The sequence below is a fragment of the Callospermophilus lateralis genome, chromosome 5 (genome assembly GCF_048772815.1).
Source record: "Callospermophilus lateralis isolate mCalLat2 chromosome 5, mCalLat2.hap1, whole genome shotgun sequence".
NCBI classification, from domain to species: domain Eukaryota; kingdom Metazoa; phylum Chordata; class Mammalia; order Rodentia; family Sciuridae; genus Callospermophilus; species Callospermophilus lateralis.
Window position 1 is genome coordinate 33267391 of NC_135309.1, and position 22912 is coordinate 33290302.

Here is a 22912-nt window from a genome sequence, read left to right on the forward strand (position 1 = left end):
GATATTCCAGTGTGATCCTTGCTCAACCGTAAGATGAGATCTGAGGCTCATCTTATAAGATCTAGAGCCTCAGATCTTCCGTTGTTAAATGGAAAAAGGAATCAACCCTGTTGCTCTTACAGCCTTGTTCTGAGGACAAAAAGATAAAATGTGCCCAAAACAGAAAGCCCTTGTCTCTCTGCAGAGGTCTCTGATGTGCTGTTCTGTCTACCTGGAATCTGTCACCCCTCTTTCCTGAAGTATAAACACAAAGAGTCTCAAAACATTAGAGACCTCTGTTGCTCTCCCCGCGGCTTGTGCACCTCGTCTCCCCGAGAGCTGCCCTGCATGAGAAGGTGCCTGGTGTAGTCTCTTCCTGATCGAAGTGAGAGAGCAATGCAGAAGAACTCTGGCCCATGGTGCCTTTACATTATTTTGGCTTTGGCTACGCAACACTGGTTGCTACTGGTGGAATCACTGGCTATGTGAAAGCAGGCAGTGTGCAGTCTCTGGGAGCTGTGCCCTTCTTTGGGAGTTTAGCAGGCCTGGGTGCTTATCAGCTGTCTCAGGATCCCAGGAACTTTTGGGTTTTCCTAGCTACTTCTTGGACCATAGCATCATGGGAGTAAATTTCTACCATTCTGGAAAGTTTATGCCTGGGGGTTTGTTTAATCACAGGGGCCAGTTTGCTGATAGTTGCCAAACTTGGAATCAGTATGTTGAATAGACCCCAATCATAGGGGTCACATCCCGGCTCAGACTCATGAAGAATGAAAAATCTCCAGACTTCCACTGTTCTCAGTGTATTAAGGGAAAGAAATGCAACACATTTACACACTCTGACATTTTACTTCAAAAACCAAACCAAAACAACACCGAATTCATTGTGTGTGTGTGGGGGGGGATTAGTCATTTCTATCATAGCCCTTCAGAGGTGGTGAGGATATAGCACAAGAGCTTAATGGCTCCCTTGTAAGGTTCAATTCTGTGTCAGTGATGAATGAAATCACACTGGGTAAAATGTAAGGTGTCAACATTGGGGGTCCTGAAGCCCTGTTCCCCGCCCAGAAGAAGAGTGACAAAAGTTCTTGTGGTGAGATTTAGGATGTGTGTTCTTTTCTCACTTTATATCACAGACCTACTTTGAGATTATGCAAAATGAAATATCAGTGAAAATAAATTTTACTATAAACAAACAAACAAACAAAAAAATCATTAGGACTCTCGTCCATCCACTCTGATCTACTCCTGCAAGTGTCTACCCCCTGGCCTTTGTACCCGCCACTTCCCTTTGTATGGGATGCCTGTCCTCACAGGTATCTTCCTGGTTGACATACTAACGTCCTTCAGTGAGGTCTCCCTTGCGATGTCACAGACAGGCCTTCTCTAGACACACCACGTGAATGAGCCACAGCCCCAGTACTGCCTATTCCCTTTACCCTGTATGAATGTTCTCATGACATGTATCACCACCTGGCACCTGGAGTAGTTGATTATTCCACTTCAGAATGTGAGCTCCACAAAAGTAGAGACTTCACTTTGTTCTGCTGTAATCCCAGCGCTTAGACCCCTCCTGGCACATTCACCCCCTCTGCCAAAAAAATAAAAAATAAAAAATAAAAATACCTGGACTGGGGAGAATGGAAATGAGCAGACAGCCGTATCAGAGCCTGGAACAGGGTGGGCTGGGTGGAGATTTCCATGGGGTGAACCACACGGAACAAAGAACAGCAGATCCCCTGCCCCCTCTCGCCCCAGCCCCACCTCCCCGGCTTAAACGTCTTAGATGGGAGCCTCGGCGTAATTATGGGCATTTGGATTGTTTACTCCTCGTTAACCACCCTCTTTGCACACTTAATTGGTCCGAAGCCTTTGGCAGGAGTAACTAACTGTGCAGCTCTTTGGCACGTGGTCAGCCGGCAGCGGCGGGATTGCGCAGGGAGGCTGAGCTGGCACCAACTGGGCGGGCTTGGGGCGCATTGGTCACGTGATAATGGAGCTCAGACTGGGCGGCTGCTGTGTGCAGTGCCTTTGATGTCCTGGAAAGCACACCCCATGGGACTTGCTCAACCTCCTTCTCGCGGTGCCCACCTGGGGCCCTCTGAGCTCTCTACACCAGAGCAAGTGTCACTCCGGGGCCGGGGGATGAAGTCCAAGCTACATGCCTGGCCTGGCCTGGCCTGGCCGCTGTCTGCAGGACACCTCTCCTCACACCCTCTCCTCCTTGGTTTGCTCTAGTTCCTCTCCCCTCCACCTGCTCTCCTGGGAAGCTCCTGCCTTGGGCCCTTAGCAGTAGCTGTGCCCTGTCTTGGTGTGGCTTCCCTTCTCATCTGCTCTGTATCAGCTGTGTGCTGGCTGAGGGCTTGTCTGGATCTGAGCAAGTTCTGCTTCCTCTTTGGATCTCCATTTCCACATGGATAAATGAGTGGATTCAGTGACGTTCTGCATTCCTTTTCAAACATTTCCTGAGTATTGTGCTCTGACCATTTGATGAGGCCACAGAGCTTTTTAGAGACCCCCTGAGCCTTGAGTTCTGGGTGCCAGGTAGTGACAAAGAAATAAGACAGAAACTCTGTCCTCAAGGGAAAGGCACAAAACACAGACACAAATAAATAAGATGATTTCTGTTATTGACAAGGGCTGTAAAGATAAAAAGAGGGATTATGGTGGGGAGGGAGAGATGGGGCTTTGCTTAGTGAGGTGAAGGAGGACCTCTTTGAAGAAGGGACTTGGATTGAGACCTGAATGATGGGAAGCTGGGGACAAATGATCCAAAAAGGAGCAGCAATTGCAGAGGCCCAGAGAAAAGAACAAGAGCATCTTCCGGGAGTGGACAGAGGCCTGCATATAGCAGGGTGGGTAGGATGTCTAGGGGCAGAGGAGATGATGAAGGTCTGGTCCAGGAACCATGGTAGAGCGTGCTTCTTGCTGAGGGCCATGGGAAGTGCTTGGAGAGTGACTTACATCTTAGGGCCTGTCATCCTGGCTGCTCCCTGGGGAGAGCACTAGGGACACAGCATCTAGGAGAGAAAGGGCAATGGCTGGTTAGAGGACAGAGTGGCTGGAGGAAGGGGGCAGATTCAGCGTGTGTGTTTGGGAGGTAGAGAGAACTCCCTGTGGATTGGATGTGCTTGTGAAGGAAGGAGAGACTTCTGGGACACTGTTAGCCCGTGTCCGATGCCTGGGAGACATGGCCCAGTGATCCCCGTGGGTGCTAGTTTGCCAAATCCAGCCTTGGGGTTTAGGCACATCTGACAGGAGAGTAGGTGACCCCTGTATTCTCACCTGTCATTGTCTTCGAGAGTAGGAACCGTGTGGCTTTGCCACTTTGTCCTAAGTGCTTAGCTCGATGCCAGGCCCTCGGTAGCACTCACAATAGTCCCTGAGTTGTCCCTGGAGCTTGTATCTCCCTAAGGGACCTCACAGGAAGGCCAGGAAGACCTTCCAAGAAGGCATACCTGGGATCCTCAGCCGCATGCTCACTAAAAGTCCTACCAGTTCCACAAGTCACCCCTGCCAGGAGGTGAGACAGCTGGCTCATCAGCCACCACTGTCCCCTGGTCACCCTGAGCCCTCTTTATTGGATCTCTGCACCCTCACTGGCTGCAGGCTCCCAATCATGATGCATCCTGGTGCTTTCCCACATCGAAATATTCTTATTGATTAAATTTCATTAATAGTTCCCTCCACCCCCTGCTTCTTTCCTTGTGGGTCACACACACATTTATTTAGAGCCTTTGGGAGGCCCCTCTGTTTTACACTAGGGTAGAATTACAACTGGGTGTAGGAGATATCAGGGGCAAGGGTACCCGAGTATGAATCCAGATTTCTCTTGGCTGGTGTGGGTCGGGGGGACCTCTCACTTTGTCTACAATTAGGGCTGGTGCAGGCAAACGACATTCCTTGGTCAGAAGGTCCCTTCTGGATCCTCCCAGAGAAGAAGGTATTGTCCCAGAAGCTTCCCAGGGAAGGGACTCCAGCCCATGCCTTCTTGCCCTGTCTAGCTAACTTTGCAGGCTTCGCCTTGTTCCGGGGCTAATGAGAAAGCCCAGCCCTGGGGCACTGGGGCTTTGTATTAAATTTTTAATAGCCATGGAGGGTTTGATCCCACAGTCCTGAGAAAATTAGTCACTATAGATTCAAGTGAGGAATTTAAGGACAGGCCTCAACAGTCCACTTCTAATTTGGGGACGGGAACTTTGATTTAAGAATTCCAAAAAGCACTACCATATAGGGGAAGGAACACTAGAAAAGGAGCCCCCATTTCTTCCCCTCAATACATTGAAACATCTGTGGGCCTGGTGCTGTGCTACCCCAGATTCCTTCCCATAAGGCTGAGGGTGTGTGATCTTGGGCAAGTCCCTTCCCAAGTCTCTGGTTCTCAACTTCCTAACCGGCAAAGTGACAGAGTGGGGCTCCTTTGGAGCTCTAGTGCCCTAAACCTGGGTCTATGAAGGATGAATGGTGTCTCCAGCTGTGGCCGCTCCCTGGGATGCCCCCCAGCTGTGGAAGAAGAACAGTTCCTGGAGGGCCACCCATGCTTGGGATAGTTTTCCACCTCCTTTCCTGAACCTCACCCTGTGCTCCTGCTGTTGCAGAAGGGGTTAAAATCACTGCACCAGAAAGGAATCCTCCTCGCCCAATCCGGGCTCCCTCTTCAGGTCCTCTCCCCCTTTTGTTCTCAGGGATTTGCTCAGCTTGCTGGGGTGAGGCAGCCTGCTCCCAGCCTGGGAGCGTGCCTCTGCCGCACAGAGCCCAGAACTGTAGCAACTTGCCCCAGCTCTTCCCGGGGGCAAGAAATGTGAAGCCACCGCAAGGGAGTGGAGAGACCTTGGAACCTGAGCCGACTACCACTAGAATTGCCTTCAGAGATCATTGAGTCCAATTAACTCCTTCTGCAGATGGGGACACTGAGGCCCGGAAGGGAGACACTTCTTAGGTTCACGTTAGCGAGTTAGTGAAGGACACAAAGGCAGTTTTCCTTTTCCCCAGTCCAAGTTCTTTCTCCTGGGCTCATCTCGGGAATCTGTGGTCATTTCTTTGATATTGGCATAGAAGGGGGGGCCAGAGGGGATTCAGGATTCCAGGTGTCAGGGAAGCAGGAAGGAGGGACTGGCTCCTTGAGGCTAGCTTCCTGACACCTATCCCTGCCAGGTAGCTTTGGGAACCCTGGCTCACTGTCTCTAAAGATCCTGGGATTGTGGGAGGCGGGGCTGGTCTAAGAACCTAGCTCTGGTGTTAGGTCAGGGCTCAGTTTTTTTTCAATCAGGCCAGACCTCAAGTCTCGGCTCCTCCCTTTGTTAGCTGTGTGACCCTGGGCACGGCACGTTGTTCAACCTTTCTGAACCTGAGCTACCTGTATGTCAGTGTTTAGAGTATCTTTTTCCCAAAGTTCTACTGAGAGCCGGACATCCTGATGGGGAACATGTGGGAGTACAAAGTTGCTCACCCTCACAATGTCCAGGGAGGAAAGAGGGAGAAAGAGAGAGAGAGAAAGGAAGAGAGAGAGAGGCGAGGGGAGGGAGGGAGAGAGAAAAGAACTGGGGTCCTGATATCCCTCCCAAGGACATGCCTCCAGTGAGCTAACTTCCCCCTCTAAGCCCTGCCTCCTAATGATCCCACCACCTCCCAGTGGTGACCACAGATAGGGAACAAGACTTTAACACACAGGCCTTTGGGGCATGGTCAAGATCCAAACTGTAACATTATATAAACAATGTTAACTGCTGACCCAAATTTCATTTCCTCTTCTCACTAAAAGTACCCTGGATAAGGAATGGGGGCAGGAGAGGACAGAGTAGGTAAGTCCCAGGAGCCATGCGATGGTAAATGAGGCTAAACATGACACACTGTTTTTTTGTTTTTTTTTTAGGATCTCTTGCAGTTGGTGATGTCCACGTGACCTAGTTCTAGACTGAAACGTGAGAAGGAATCAACTGGGAAGGAAAACATAAGGGGCTCCACGTGAGGGAAGGAGATAGAGCCAGCGTCACTCTGTCCCCCTCTTCCTGCTTTGAAAATGACCGTGAACTCCACTTGTGCCGTCTAGGTCAAAATGCATTCTACTGTAAAATAAATAAATTAGTTAATTAAAAAATTAGAAATAAATAAAGAGACACTGACTAAAAAAATAAATGCGATACCTGGAGCTTTGGTAGCTATGTTGTAACATAATGTTGGCAGAAGCCAAAGGAATTCATAGGGACACGAGCACTAATATCACTGAGCCCTTCACAAATGCCAGTTGCTACCTGCCTGAGTGTCTCTAGTGACATAACAAAAATGAATACCTATTTGTTTTAGGTTCTGTTAGTTAGATTTTCTGTTATTTGCAATTCGAAGCTTTCTTTGAAAATGAATCATTTCACGCAGAATGCAGAAACCTATCTAGCAATGTCATTAATCCAAAATTCAGACAATAGTAAAGAATAAAGTAGATAATGTTTATTGAGTACCTGCTATTGCCAGTCAGTATGGTAAGTGCTCTAGTTGCATATAAGCTTATGTTTAGTTGTAATAACCTCGTAAAGCGGATGATTTTTAGTCCCATTTTATGGATCAGAAAGCTGAGCCACAGAAAGACCTTGCTCAGGGTCAAATAGCTAAGAGCTGCTGACAGCAAGACTTCTGAGCAGCCACAATGGGCTCTACTCTGTATTCCACTCCCGGGAGAACACCTTGCCCAGAGATGATGTATTTGTTTTATATGCAATGCAGACATGTAGTCGTCTGACAGATTCGCTGTTGTCAGGAAAAGAGAGAGTGTCAGAGGGCCCTAAACAAGTGATGGTTGACACTTGAGAGAAGAAAAACCACAAGCAGACTGAGTCTTTCAGTGAGGGCAAATCGCCTAACATACTTCACAATGTGTCTTAGTATAGTTTCTCTTGCTAGTAAAATACCTGAGGCCAGATAATTTATAAAGAATAAAAGTTTGCTTAGCCAGACACAGTGGCACATACCTCTAATCCCAACAAGTCAGGAGGATGAGGCAGGAAGATTGCAAGTTTGAGGTCAGCCTCAGCAACTTAGTGAAGCCCTAAGCAACTTAGTGAGACCCTGTCTCAAAATGAAAAGTTAAAAGGGCTGGGGGTGTAACTCAGTGGTTAAGCACCCTGGGTTCAATCTCTGGTAAAAAAAAAAAAAAAAAATTCTGGAGGCTGCAGCAGGAGGATCACGAGTTCAAAGGCAGCCTCAGGAAAATTGAGGCACTAAGCAACTCAGTGAGACCCTGTCTCTAAATAAAATACAAAATAGGGCTGGGGATGTGGCTCAGAGAGAACCCTGAGTTCAATCCCTGGTACCACCTGCCCCCACTCAAAATAGAATATAGCTCACAGTTCTGGAGTCTGGGAAGTCCCAGAGTATGGAGGGGCACTTGGGGGCGGGGGCTTCCTGCTGTCTGGTAACATGACAGAGAGTTGGAGCAAGCGTGCAAGCCCAGGTTCTTCTCCTCTCCCTATAAAGCTACTGATGCCATCCCTGCCTCCCATTACCTCATCTAATCCTCATTACCTCCCAAAGGCCCTGCTTCTAAGTACCACTGACATATGGATTTGGGGATTAAGTTTTCAACACATGAACTTAACAATTTTTTAATTTAACTTTTATGTTTTGGTACTGGGGATCAAATCCAGGGTGCTTAACTACTGAGCCACATCCTCAGTCCTTTATATTTTTTTTTTTATTTTGAGAAAGGGTCTTGCTAAGTTGCTCAGGGCTTCCTAAGTTCCTAAGGCTGGACTTGAACTTGGGACTCTCCTGCCTCAGCCTCCCAAGTCACTGGGGTTACTGGTGTGTTCCACCATGCCTGGCTTAAAAATCAATTATTTTTTAAATTGACACATGATTTCCATATTTATGAGGTGCAGTGTGATGTTTTAATATAATAATATCATGTATAATAAGTGGGTTAATCGGCATATCCATCACCTTAAACATCATCTTCTTGTGTTAGAAACATTCAAAAGCCGCTCTTTGGGCGATTTTGAAATACACAAATCCAACACTTGAGCTTGAGGTGACACATTCAAACCAGAGCTCAGCCAAGGACGCCCAGTTAAAACCCAGTTCGGTCATGGCTGCTTTTAAGATGGTCCCGAGTCATCACTTACGGATGAAACCATGATTGGCCTCTCGTTGACAGGCTCGGAGACATCCCCCTGCAGCAGTCAACTCCTATGAAAAGCCGAGCTCCTTTCCCCGCCACACTGCCCAACCCAGCTCTCTGGGAAACTCAGCTCAGGGAATGTTTCCTGAGGCCCTGGTGTCAGGGCCTGCATTTCTCATCACATTTCCCCAAGATGGTCCCTTCCCAAGCCTATAAATGTCCACCTGCCTGTTTGCAGCAAAGGCGATCTTAATTATCATGCCCGGGGGTTACCAACGGGCACCGAAAGCAGAGAACCCAGCAATAGTGTGAAGACCAGGGAGCAGGACGGGCTGGGGACCTCTGTTGGCCTCCAGAGCTGGCCTCTGAAGTGTACAGAGACTGGGAGAAAGGTCCCAGAGGGCGTTTCAACTGACCCAGTGTCTGACTGGGCAGGGACCACTCATCAAGGGCCAGGAAGGTAAAGGCCACAGCATGCCACAGCTGGGAGCCTTACCCATAAATCCAACCTGCTCTCTTAACATATAGGTGAACAGAGGCCCAGAGAGGTGAGAGACTTCCCCGAGGTCACACAGCAAGGCTGCTGCAGAAGTCAGAGATTTGTTTCTTGACTTTGGACCAGGGCTGGGGGGGTGGGCACGGAGCAAAAGCCCCTGAGAGTTCATACTTGTATTCTGGATCTAGGAAAAGGTTCCACCTGGCTGATGCGCTTCTCCCACCCTGGACATCCTCTTGGGGACTTCTGGAGCTTCCTAGAGAGCTGGTTTAGGTGGGGTGGGCGTCTCTCTGAGATGTTTATTTAACACATATATATTGAGTGTCATATATATAACATAGGTGTATTGAGTTTATTTAACACATATATAACCCAAGAGTGAGCAAAGTGTCAAGTGATGCCTGTCCCTGTGTCAAAGGTAGTGGTTAAGGCAGGGGCCAAACTCGGAGGCCCTTGCTTGCTGCACTGAAACATATGCCAAGCTACAGAGGCAGGGACTTTCACACAGACCCACAGAGGGACCTGCAGTTTCACACCTGGTGACACGGACACTGCCCACACACAGCACTAACACAGAGGTGCATGCTTCTCCTGTGTCCACATCAGACGCACACACAGAGGTGTATATCACACATGGACACAGGTGTCTATGTGCACACAGTGTATATACACACACACGCGTGTACGCGCACACATGCAAAGCCTCCTTACTGTGAGTATGCGAGTCTCAGCAACCCTGGAGGTGACAGCTACATATTCTGGAAAATTCCTAAGTGCTGCCTGACCTGCCACCAGGGGTGAGGGGTCCCTCCCCCACACACCTTGCCATTACACACACACACACTGAGTAGAGGCCGGAACCCAGGGCACAGCCCCTCCTGCCTGATTCACTCCCTCTGGGGGCCACCAAGCTGTCCCCTCCCCCACCACAGCAGCCTCCCAGGGCCCAGCACCTTCAGTTCTGGCCCTGACTCACTTGGCCTTAGCGCGACACAGAGGCCTGTGGTTTGCACAAGTCAGGGCACAACCCTAGGAGGGGGTGGGGTGATTTGGGTGGTGAAAGGGGAGGAGATCACTCTTGGGGAATGGCAGTGGGGGAATATGGGTGTAGGCTGTGGGTCTGGGCAGGGTGCAAGGAATATGTACCAACCAGCCCTGCTGGAGAACCAGCTTATGGGGGTCAGCGGTGACCCCATGATTGTCTGTAATTACCGCGGAGCTCCCGGGCCCTGCTCTGACCCTCTTCTACCTACATTGTGCTTGTGGGGTGAAGAGTCTGTGGCAGCCATGGGGTGACTTATCCAAGCCTATGACCCCCACTTTTGGATCACTTTCTGGGTATCCGACATCTCCATTTCCAGCTCAGTGGGCCCCAGTTATCTTCCTTGGGCTCCCTAGGGGTCTTCTTTCCAAGGGAAAGCTACACACCCCTGAGGGTGACCTGATGGGCGGCCCAGTTGTTTGCTAGGGAGACACAAGGGTGGTGTGGATGGAGCTCGGGCAGGTGGGAGGATATAACCACCATCCTTGTGGGAAGAGATGGCTGAGCAGACAGGCAGGTGGCCTGTGCCCTCCCCACACACCCTTACTTCAAGACCTGCTATACTCGGGTTAACCTACCCGGAGTCAGTCCTGGTGCAGGCACATGGCAGCTTCCCCAAAGCCGTGTGCCAGGTTGAATTTCTCTTCTAAGGGGAGAAGCATGAGGCTGCATGTCAGAGAGCCTGGGCTCTGGCCAGACCCCTCTGGATAGGAATGCAGGCTCTGGGGTTAGCTCCCTGGGTTTCAGAACTCTGGGACTTTCTAGTGGTGTGACCTCAGACAACATCACCTTGGTGAGCCTCAGTGTTTTCATCTGACTCATGACACCAGTAAATGTCCCTCCCTCCCGTGGAAGTGGGAAGTGCTTAGCACAGTAGCTGGTATGTGGTAAGGGATGAGGCTGGTACCTGATTGGCTGAATTGTAGGTGACCTTGTTTGAATCCCTGGCTTTCTCTGAGTTTCAGGAAAGAGGCCATGCTGCCCAATTCAGTGCTTTCTAAAGTTTTAGGATTGGATCTGAGGGAGAAGCACATTACTACCCAGAAATCCCCGTGAGCAGAGCACAGCAAACCCATCAAATATTCTCCCAGCACCAGCCAGCTGTTCTCACAGTGACTGGGAACTGGAAATCCTTATCAAAAGGTTCTTCTCAGAGAACCACACCCCTTCCCACCCCAGGGTCTCTGATCCTTTTATCAGAAGTTCTTGTCTTCCTCTCCCCACCAGTAAACTGCCACTTGTGTTTCAGATATTAACTCATACACTTCCTTAGAAAAGCTCAGATTCTCTGCAGAATTATTATATCATTATTACAATCCAACTGGGTGATCATCTGAGGCTACTTCTTCTAAGAGGCCTTCCTTTCTGCTCTACCAAAGTCTACTGCCCTCCCAACGTGCCCCTGAAGAGCCTTGCACTTTGCATTTCTAATTGTTTAAAAATATGGTCAATTCCAAGTCAACACTAAAGGGAGGGCGGATGTCACTCATCCTGGAGACACGAGATTGAGACAGGGTTCTCTGCTGTATGTCTTCAAGGTGCTCCAGGATTGCTTTATCCACAATTGTGTATCTAGTATATCTTGACACATTGAAAAGGTGAATAATTGTCTACCCTTTCTTCTCTGTGAACTCTCTCTCCTCTCTCTCTCTCTCTCTCTCTCTCTCTCTCTCTCTCACACACACACACACACACACACACACCCCTCTAATACCCTCATTGCCTGTGACAGTGTCTGGCAGAAAATAAAATTCTCAATTAGCATTGTTAAATGAGTGGATGAATGGATGGTTGGATGGATGGATGGATGGATGGATGGACAGAAGGACAGATGGATGAATAAGCGATTCTCTACTAGCGTTAACTTTTTGAAAGGCCAGGGATGGTGTGTTCAATGATGTTGTTTTCCATTTCCTTGTGAAAAATGGGATTGAGCATGAACCTGGAGACAATGTCCCTGGAAGAGGAGCAGATTCTCTGGCTTACATTTCAGGCAGAGCAAGGCTGCTGCGTCCTCACTTTTCAGCCACTGACAACCTTCCCTCTTCTCCCATCTGGCTCCCAACTTTCTTTCCAGTTTTGATTTCTACAACTTCCCTTCAATCTTGGGATCCGTCATGGAAGCCCTCCTGGGATTCCCTGAAGCCTCCTATTTTCATTGTTCAACGACCACCATGGAGAACCTGGTGGAGGAAGAACAGGAGGAGAGGCACAATTTCAGTGGGACAGTGACACTTGAACCTGACCTTGAAGGACAAATATTACTTAGCCAGGCTCAGACTGCAGGGTGAAATGGAAGATAGCAAAGGAGGAAAAGCATTTCAGACAGAATTGTTCACAAAATAGCCAGATGTGGAGAGCTGGGGCTGTGGCTCAGTGGTAGAGCACTTACCTATCCTGTGGGAGGCACTGGGTTCGATCGATTCTTAGTACCACATGTAAATAAATGAATACAATGCAGGTCCACCAGCAACTAAAGACAAATTTAGGGGTAAAAAAAAAAAACTCTCAGGGGAACCAGCTGAAATTCCTAGCATGGTGGCTGCTTCCCTTAAGAATATTGGGGTTCAACATTTTGAGGGGAACAGGATTGTTGGGTATTGGATGAGCACCCTGGCTTGGTAATTTGAGAGAAAGGAAGTGGTGGTATCATCAGCATTGGAAAAACTGAGATGTGGCCTTTCCTTTGAAAGAGACCCCCTGTGCCTCCTGGCACTGGCCCTTGCTTCCCTGGGTCTCACCTTCCTAATCTGCAAAAACGAATGTTTTGGATACAGTGATCCCTTCAGCTTTTTCCAACTCTGAAGTCCTCTGACTGGAGCTAAAGTTCCCCTTTGGCTTCTTGTTCTAGTTCTTGGCTGGTCCCAGGACTTGTGACCAGATATGAGGTCAGTTTTGCAGATTTCAAGACAAACAGGAGCTCTGTCTGCAGTTAGTGCCCATTTCCTGTGCCTGGGGCTTTGCCCTTGTGCTTGGTATGGCCAGCTGTCACCGTGTCCGTGGTGTCACCTGCCTCTACCAGCCTTTCATTCTCTGGGCTCCTGGAGCATCCCTGGAGCCTGACCAGGGGAAGGGGGTGCAGCAGGTCAGGGTAGGCGGGGACAGCGGAGCTGTGGAGGATGGCAGGGCCCTCCCTGGTGGACACCCTGGTGACAGTTGGCTCAGTGGTCCGGGCTTCCGTCTTCCTTTCCCATACCCACATATGTTTCTTTCAGACAATAGATTTTGGAATGAATCAAACCTGGCTTTGAATATTCCCTCCTTGCCATTTAGTAGCTATCAGCATTTGGTGTACTTAAAATTTGACTTTTCTGAACTTGAGCTTCTCCATCTATAAAATTGGGATGATGGTAACTATTCATTGTCATTAGCTTAATTGGCACATCAATTCATCCACATTTGCATTTTCAAATAACTGCTTAATACCTACTCCATGCCCACACAAGGCAAGGGACTCAGTGGTCACCAAGCCAACATTGTCACCACCCTCATGACTCAGGGTAACAGAAGTGCTGGCCTGCAGGTCCAACACGACAGCCACTCACCACCCGTGGCTATTGAGCATTTGAAATCTGGCTAGTATGATTGAGGAACTAAATTTTAAATTTCACCTAATTTAAATTTAGATTTTAAAATGAACACTCAGTTCACTTTTAAGCATGCTTGATATCACCCGGAAATGTGATGCTATTTTTCCAACCCTGAATTTTATGAAATCTAAATATAAATTTAGTATAGCAAATGGAAATTCAGCATTTGAATCATGATGCACTAGAAGTATATATAAACACATTGGATTTTTTTAAAGATGTAATAATGAAAACGATCTTGCTAATTGTTTTTTTTTTTTTTTTTTTTTTTTGGTACCAGGGATTGAACTTGGGTGCATTCAACCACTGAGCCACAACCCCAGCCCTGTTTTGTATTTTATTTAGAGACAGGGTCTCACTGAGTTGCTCAGTGCCTCCATGTTGCTGAGGCTGGCTTCAAATTCATGATCCTCCTGCAGATATCACAGGTGTGCGCCACTGTGCCCGGCGCTAATATGTTTGAACATTGACTGTGTGTTGAAATATTGCAGATATGTTGAGTTAAATAAAAATGTTTTCCCAGAATGATTTTTCACCTGTTTCTTTTCACTTTTTAAATAGCGTTCCTGGAAATATAAAATCACATTTTGTGGTTCATAGCATATTTCTGTTGGACAGTGACATGTTGGGAAATTTAACAATTAATTATGATGTGAACTCACAAGATTGTGATGGCAGTAAATGATAAGCTAGAGGCAGAATGCTCAACTCTGCTCCATCAGTATTAACTGCAGCTAAGCATCAGACATGGGATATATCCCAATCTCTCTCTCTCTCTCTCTCTCTCTCTCTCTTTTTTTTTTTTGGGGGGGGGGGGGGGCTTTTATAAGCAGAGCCTATCTTGGGGTTAAGCTCTAGCACCTATTGCTGAAAGTGACTTCTTTCCCAGGAGTCTCTGGGTCTTTCATGCAAACAGAGTCTTCCCTGACCTGCCCACAGACCTGTGGAGACTGAAGTATGCCTGCCACAGCCTGGGCCCAAGAGAGCCCCTCAGAACCTACTTCATACTGTTTCTGCCTTCCATCCCTGCTTCCTTCACCAGTGCACATTCTCTGTCCCTTCTCAGAATCTGGTCCATTATTTAGGACTTTCTAAGACCCTTTTGGATTTCATAGATTGATAAAATTCCCTATAATATTTGGGGCCCAATATAGGATTGTTTTGTTTGTTTTTGTTTTTCCCAAACAAGGTCATTAAGAAGAAGAAGAAGGGGGTGAGGAGGAGAAGGAGAAGAAAAGAAAGAAAGAAAGAAAAAAACTCATTTACTATCTCTTAACACCTTGTTTTGAAAGAGAAGAAAGACTTTTAAACATTGGATGTGATTTTGCAGAATTTTACAAGCTAACTTTAAAATTCATATGGAGCTAGGCATGGTGGCACATGCCTATAATCCCAGTGACTTGGGAGGCAGAGGCAGGAGGATGGTGAGTTCAAAGCCAGCCTCAGCAACTTAGTGAGACCCTGCCTCTAAATAAAATATAAAACATAAAAAATAAATAAAATATTAAAAAGGGCTGGGGATGTTGCTCAGTGGTAATGTGAATCTGGGTTCAATCTCTAGTGCAAAAAATTTTTTTATATGGAAATGCAAAGGACTCAGAAAAACCAAAATGATACTGAAAAAGAACAAAGTTGGAGGAATAAAGTTGCATACTTTATGATTTAAAAATTAACTACAAAGCTACTGTAATCTACATGGTGTGACACTGACACAAGAATAGGCATACAGATTAATGGAAGAAGATTAAAAATTCAGAAATGATCATTTGATTTTGTCCAGGGTGCCAAGAAAATTCAATGAGGGAAAGAATAGTCTTGTCAATAGATGGTATTTGGACAACTGGATTTACGAATGAAAAAGAGCAAATTTGGATGCCTATATCACACCTCATGCAAAAAAAGGTAGCTCAAAATGGGTCATAGGCTTAAATTAGAGACCTATAAAGTCTTGAAATAAATTTACAGTTGAATCTTGATAACCTTGAGTTAGGTAATGATTTCTTAGATGTAACACCAAAGTATGAACAAGAAAGGAAAAATTGACTAATTAGGCATCACCAAAATTAAATTTTTGTGTTTTAAATTATATCAGCAAGCAAGCAAAAAGACCCACAGAATGGAGAAAATATTTACAAATTGTATGTCTGATAAGGGGCATATATCCAAAATATATGAAGAGCTCTTACAACTCAACAGCAAAGGCAAATAACCCAATTAAAAAATGGCAAATGATTTGGATAGATATTTCTCCAAAGGAGATAAACAAATGAGTAATAAGCACATAAAAGATGCTTGACATCTTTAGTCATTAGGAAAATGCAAATTGAAACCACAAGGAGATCCCACTTCACACCCACTAGAATGGCTATAATAAAATAGATAATAACAAGTGTTGGCAACAATGTAGAACAATTGGAACCCTCATACAAGGCTGGTGGCAAAGCAAAACGGTGCAGCTCTTTTGGGAAACAGTTTGGCAGTCCTTCAAAATGCATGCAAAAGACAGAGTTACAACATGAGGCAGCCGTTCTCCTCCCATTCATCTACCCAAGAGAAATAAAAACGTGGCTATAAAAGAGAAGGAAAGGAAGAAAGCATGCAAGGAGGGATGGAAGGAGAATATATCATATATATATATATATATATATATATATATATATATATATATATATGTATATGATATATATATATATATATATATATATATATATATATATGTATGTATGTATGTATATGTTAGGAGCAGCATTTTTCATAACAGAAAAAAGCAGAAAAGGCCCAAATATTCATCAACAGATGCATGGATAAACAAAATAGTGTATTTCTGTGCAATGACATTTTATTTAGCCACAAAAAGAAATGAAGTACTAACGCCTGCTACATCAAGGATGGAACCCAAATATTAAGCTCAGTGAAAGAAGCCAGTCATAAAAAGAACAGATACAATGTGATTCCATTTATCCGAAATGTCCAAAATTGTCAAATCTTAGATTAGTGGTGGTCTAGGACCGGGGGTGAGGGAAGGAGGTTGGGGAGCGATTGCTGATTTGTGTGAGATTTCTTTTAGGGGATGATGAAAATGTTCTAAAATTAGGTTATGGAGATGATTACGTGATTCAGTAAGCAGTGTGAAAGCCATTGACTTGTGCACTTTCTTAAATCTTTCACTAATTTTGTTTTGATGGGAGGAAGAGATTGAACCCAGGGGCACTTAACCACTGAGCCACATTCCCAGCCCTTTTTTTTTTTTAGACAGGTTCTTGCTAAATTGCTTAGGGCCTTGCTAAGTAACTGAGGCTGGCTTTAAACTTACAAAATCCCTCCTGCCTCAGTCTCCCAAATTGCTGGGATTATAGGTGTGTGCCACTGGGCTTGACTTGTATACTTTCAATGGGTGACTTTTATGGTGTGTAAATTGCATCTCAATAAAGCTATTAAATATAAACCCATAGGACAGATGGCATCATGGTTTAAGGGGAAAGGGCTCTGGTGGCCCAAGGTCTTCAGTATGTCCCAGCTGTATTTTTCTTTGGGACCTTGGGCAATTCACTGACTGTGCTAAGCCTCACTTTTCTCAACTAAAATTGGGGCCTACCTCATGGAGGATGTTGAGAGGATGAAACAAGAACATCTGTGTGATGTGCTGGGGACACATTTGTTGCCAACCAATTTCCTTAATTGGATAGGTCTCCATCCCTAGTTTAAGGACAGTTCTTTAAATGGAATAAAATGAGCTTTTAAATCCCCTAGCTTGTCTTTCTGTTTCTCATTTTCTAAAAACTATCAAAAGTTTTTTTTTTTTCTTTTTTTTTTCCCCTGGCCACTCTCACCCTGGGTGGCTAGATGCTGCCCACCCATGGCATCATGCTTGTCTTTGAGAAAGAGCCTGGTAGGACTGGGGGATCTTTAGGGATCATCTACTCCTGTCCAATACATTTTAGGAACAGAGCCAGTACTTCCCATGAATTTAAAATACTAATAATCAAAACTAACAACTATTGAATCTTTACTAGCTTTACCAAGTACCCGGCTAAGCATCTCATGTGCACCTGCCGTAACTCTTAAAGGCACTTTGAGGCCACAGTGTTAGTAGCAGAGCCCTCAAGAGACCCCCAGTTTAATATAAAACATTCATGCTCTTCATCAAAGATGGTTACAGCCAAAGGATGGAGCTCACCTGCAAGCTCCAAGCAGCCCAGCTCTGACTGTGGATAAGCATGTAACTGCCCAGAGTCCATTTGCTCACCTGGAAAGCGAAGATACAAAACTGCCAACATCATATGCTAAGCTCTGTCTGTCTTATTGTGACGACACAGGAGGGCTTGTCTTTATTCTCATTATCACTACATTCACCAGTTCCCTCCTTGGTGAGGCCCAGAGACAGCTTCAGGTAGGGCTCTTCTAACTGAGAAGGGTCAGGACCCCAGTTCTATCTGCCCTGCCTACCTTCTATCACCCCCTTCCCCCAGGCAGTCCTAAGGACCCCTCTTTGGGATTCAAGGGCCCCTCAAAACATAATGTGACACCACTGTTCTTAGCCCATTTTCCCTCATTCACTGCCCTGAAAAAGGAGGGCGCTGCCCAAGGTCCAGTCAGTCCGGGGCCCAGGCAGGACTGGACCTCCACCTCCTTGACTCCTGATGTGGTTGTTTCTGCCACAAGAGAGCCCACAGGTCTCTCTGCTGCCTTGGAGGAGCTTGTGTGGCTGCCAGAACTCCCAGGTTGTGCTCCCTCCCCTCCCCCACCTTGGGATAATCCTTTAATGAATTAAATGGAGTAATTATGGTGGGTTAGGGAAGGCTTTGCTACTTTTTGGTAACCAATTGGCATCTTGCAGAATCTCGTTTACTTTCAGTAGTGTACTTAGGGATAATCCCTTTTACCCTCTAAATCTTCTCCCTACCACTTTCCCCCTTCAATCCATTTCAACAGCCCCCACCAGACCATAGGAATAAAGGGTGAAAAAGATCCATCTGCCTCCTTCCTCCTCTCAAGGAACTTCCATTTACTACAGCAGATGACACTAAACAAGCAAAAATAAAGACAGAAAACGAGAAGATGAGCCACACTGAGCAGAAGATAGCGATTCTTTGTTCAGAATGGAGAAAAGTGTTGGGTCCTTGGCTTGGTTCCTTATCCCTGCTCAGAGTGGCCTTCTCCCATGTCTTGGTCTGGTTTCTGTTGCAATAACAAAATGCTGGAGACCAGGTAATTTATAAAGAAGCAGAGGCTTCCATAGCTCAAGTTCTGGAGGTTGGAAATACAAGAGCATGGTGCTAGCATCTGCTTGGATCTGGTGAGGGCCTCTTGCCACATTACCACATGGCAGAGGACATCTCTTGGTGAGATGGGACAAACATGCCAGAGAGAGCTCATTTTCATAGCAAAGCTGCTGCTATGGTTGCCCATTAATCCACGAAGAGGCTAATCTGTTCATGAGGGCAGAGTCTGCATGACCCAGTTACCACCCGCTGGTGAACGCACCTTGATCCTGTCTATCCTAGCACAGTGCTGAGCACCCAGGGTGGGGATGCTGTTGGATGGGTTAGTGCGTGAGTGAATGAATCAAAGGCTCTCTAGTTTCTTCCAAGTCTAGTGATTCAGGGTTCTAGAGTTCCCGTAAGCAGGGCAATGACAAGAGGAAGCAGGTATTCAAGTCTTGACCTCCTTTGACATTTTAGCTTGGAGGCCCTCACCGAGTCTTCCCAAATCCATTTTCAGAGATGGAGAAACCAGGGGTCAGACCATTTCTGTGTTCCCCTCCCCTATCCCCAGACTTTAAGTCAGGGAACACTCTGTCATGGCAGAGGGAACACCATGAAAGCAGTGACATGAAGGTGGCATCTGGCATGATCTCACTCGAGAGTCAAAGCGTGTAAAGGCAGCAATCCCGGAGCAGGAGCAGAGGGAGCAAGGACAGAGGGCACAATGCTTTTTCAGGAGAAAGCTGGATGGTCCATATTTTAGGCTTCATTATCTCCGTTGAGACTCTTCTATGGATGGAGCACGAACAATAAATAGGTACCGGAATGAGCACGACCGTGAGCAAATGTGGGAGGCTGGAATTCTAATTTCCCATCATTTTCATGTATTACAGAATATTGTACTTGTTTTGATTCTTCCAATCACTTTAAAAGGTCAAATCCCTGCTGGACACGGTGGTGCACACTTGTAATCCCAGCAGCTCAGGAGGCTGAGGCAGGAGGATCTCGAGTCCAAAGCCAGCCTCAGCAACTTAGCAAGGCCCTAAGCAACTCAGTGAGACCCTGTCTGAAAATAAAAAAAAATAAAAAGGGCTGGGGATGCGGCTCAGTGGGTGAGTGCCTCTGGGTTCAATCCTTGCTACCAAAAAAAGAAGAAAGAAAAGAAAAGAAAAACAGTCAAATTTTTGTTTCCAGTTTTACACACAAAAAAAGGATGCAGCAGGCAGGATTTGGCCCATGGACCATTCCTTGCCTGCCCCTGAGGTAGAAGGGAGAGGATAGTGTTGGGAGGCCAACCTGGGTGGTTTTTTGGAATAGGGACATAAGAGGTCAAGGAAGGATTTGGAGGGCAAGTAGCGAAGGTTTGAGTCAAGGGATAGCTGTGGGTGACATTCTATGCCACCAACAGAGGCCAGGGACTCTGAACTTGTGCTCCATCCCAAACCAGCAGCAGCAGAGCCCCGCTCTTCGCCACCAACAAGCCCATTTTACAGATCATTCAACATTTCAAGAGAAGCCCAGTTTGTTCTGTGAACATTCACAAATTTTAATTGTTGGAAATGAACTTAAAAAATTTCTAACTGTATCTTCAAATAGAGGATGATGAGGGCTGATTACAGCTCAAAGAGTTTAGTCTGTGACTCTTGGCTTTGGATGTTCATGGACATCTTTCAAAGGGAAGTGAGGGGAAAGTCCTCGAGCTAGGGAGTGTGCCTGCACAGGTGGGGGCAGCTGGGGAGGTGGCATGTGGGGACTGAAATCTGCTGTGTAGACAATGCTTGTATTCTAGGAGGGTCTTTTCCCCTTACATATTTTAGAGAAAATCATTGTTAAAATAAACACAACCATATTCAAATGGACTGAAAAATGATATTTTTTCTGACTTTTAAAAAAATTGTACCATTAAAAACAGTAAAACTCACTAGTCTTAATAGTATAAGTGAGGTAGGTGAATTTTGGTGTACCTTCATATCCATACCACCCATGGAACTGATACCCACTTCCGCCTTCCAAGGTAGACACTATTCTGTCCACTGTTATTGAAAACTTTTTGGTCTGCTGTTGAACATTGTGTTCATGGAAATTGTTATAGCAGAGGCTGTTTGGGGTCTAGGTTTGTTTTCTCAAATTCTGTTTAAGATTCATTCATGTTCTATAAAATAGTAGTTTGCTATTTTTCATGATCCAGTGGCATTGCTAGATTTATCTGTATTTCTGCTGATGGACATGGAGGTTGTGTTTAGTTCTTGGGTTTTATGAATAACATTCCTGTGCAGGTCTTTTTTGTGGACATAAGCACTTGTTTTCCTTGGGATTGTACTCAAGAGTATATGTCCTGGCTGCCTGACTTATGCTTATTTCAAAAGATGCTGTACTTTCTGTAAATGGTATTACATACAGTAAAAATGCCCTTCTGATTCTACTCCCAGCGCTGATAAGCCCAAATCTACATTCTTTGCAGTTAAGTGCCCTCAATAGAAAATTTGAGAACATTGGTTTAGGAGAAAGCATGGAATGAAGAGCCAGAAGACAGAGATCAACAGGTGGCATCGTTACTAACAGTACTTTGCAGAAAAACACACTGAGGCTCTGAGAAGCAAGTTGATCTGCCCAAAGTCACATGACCATTAAGAGGAGCTGGGCTTGGTGGTGCACACCTGTAATGCTAGCAACTCGGGAGGCTGAGGCAGGAGGATCTCAAGTTTAAAGCCAGCCTTTACAACTTGGTGAGGCCCTAAGTGACTTAGTGAGGCCCTAAGCGACTTAGTGAAACCCTGTCTCAAAATAAAAAGGGCTGGCGATGTGGCTCGGTGGTTGAGTGCTCCTGGTTAAATTCTCCAAAAAAAAGATGGGAGGGACTTTGGATTTAAATCCAGATTCTTCCAACTCCAGAATTGTGTCATTAAGTGTTCTCTCCTGAAATCTCAAGGAATGAGTGCCCCTATTTTTATCTGCCCTGATCCGCTCCCCTCCCTCTGCTCATAGTACCCCAATTGTCCTTGGTGGGCAAGGGGAATAGGCTGTCATTCCACCTGCTCTCCAAGGGTCGGGTCTGGGATCAGCACTAGGGTGAGGCAAATCAGGTGCCTTAGGCACCTGGGAAGAAAAATGTAAGGGGGAACGCACTCTCAGGAGTAAACACAAGTTCAGCACCCCCTTTGCCCCAGCCCTGCATGGGAGCCAAGATCAGCTGTCCAGCCACCACCTTGCAGCCATCTGAATTTCAAGAGAACCAGAGAGTCAGGGCACCTGCCTGGTGGTATCCCTGACTCTTCTCCCATCATGAACCCTGTGCTATCACTCTCTGGGTCACCTACAGTCCTGCATTAAATTCTTCTTTTTGCTTAAGCTTGGAGGGCTGGATTCTGTGGCTTTGGAGAACCAAGTACCATGTGTGCTCTGGAGCATGTTACCCAAAGTCTCATTTTCCCTGTCTTTGAAAATGGAGGTTCTGTGTTTGACACCTCAACAAGAAAACACAGTAAGTCCCTGGGTAAGGGACACCTCTAAGCATTGCCTCCTAACCCTGGATTCACACCAGCATCACCAGGGGACTTTTAACCACCTGATGCCCAGGCTTGCATCTCACCCCAATTAATTCCGAATCTCTGGGGTTGAGCCCAGGTATCAATACTTTCTAAAGCTCCATGGTGAATGCAGTGAGCAGCCAGGGCTGAGAACAACTGCTCTAAACGACCCTGGGATTTCTGTGGGTAATTAGCAGCTCCAGTCAGCTTCATAGCCCCCTTCACTCCTTGCCAGGGACATTAGAGTGGCCTCCATCTGGGCAGCAGCCAAATGGGTGGAGAAACAAGAATCACTTATTTCTCTTAGGCCTCCCTCATACCTGGGTTCTGGGAGGATCCCTGCTGCAGCCGATGAAAGCCGCAGGCTTAGCTAGAAATCCTCAAGCAATTTGAGCGGCTTGTGTCTGGGAACTGCTGAGGAGTCTGAAATCTTAGGGCTTTAGGGCCATGGAGAGGTCATCATCTGGGTTGTGTTCTTGCCTCCGGGCAGGAGGCCCTGGAACAGGCAGCAGGAGAGCTGAGTTCAAGTCTAGACCCTGCCAGGCACCAACCAGCCAACATGGGCAAGGAACAGTTGGCTATTCTCATTTTGGGCACATCAAAGCTCTCTGATTTAGAGACGGAGGAAGGACCCCAGGGTCTGCTTTGTCAGTGGGCCTCTGAGTGGTTCTGATGTTGGCGGGCTCTAGAAGCTGATTATTGGAGTGATGCTGAAGAGACACCAGAGGTGGGCATCCCTGTGGAAGGCTGGCGTGGGGGAGCAGCAGTGTGTTCTGGATGGTGAGACAAAAAGGGAGGCAGGTGCTGACCTCACACAGCCCCCAAACTCCAGAACCTCAGCTTCTGAGTTACTTCATGGAGGAGGACATATGGTGGTATAATATAAATTTGAGCTTTTTGACTTATTCCTTTATCAGCTTCTCATCATGCACCAGGTCTGCAACTCCCGCATTGTCCTGTTGAT

At 46.5% G+C, this 22912-nt stretch overlaps 1 pseudogene; it reads left to right on the plus strand.

The window, feature by feature from the left end:
* The first annotated feature begins 395 nt into the window (after positions 1 to 395).
* Positions 396 to 719, plus strand: LOC143400329 (transmembrane protein 14C pseudogene; annotated as a pseudogene).
* Positions 720 to 22912: the final 22193 nt, after the last annotated feature.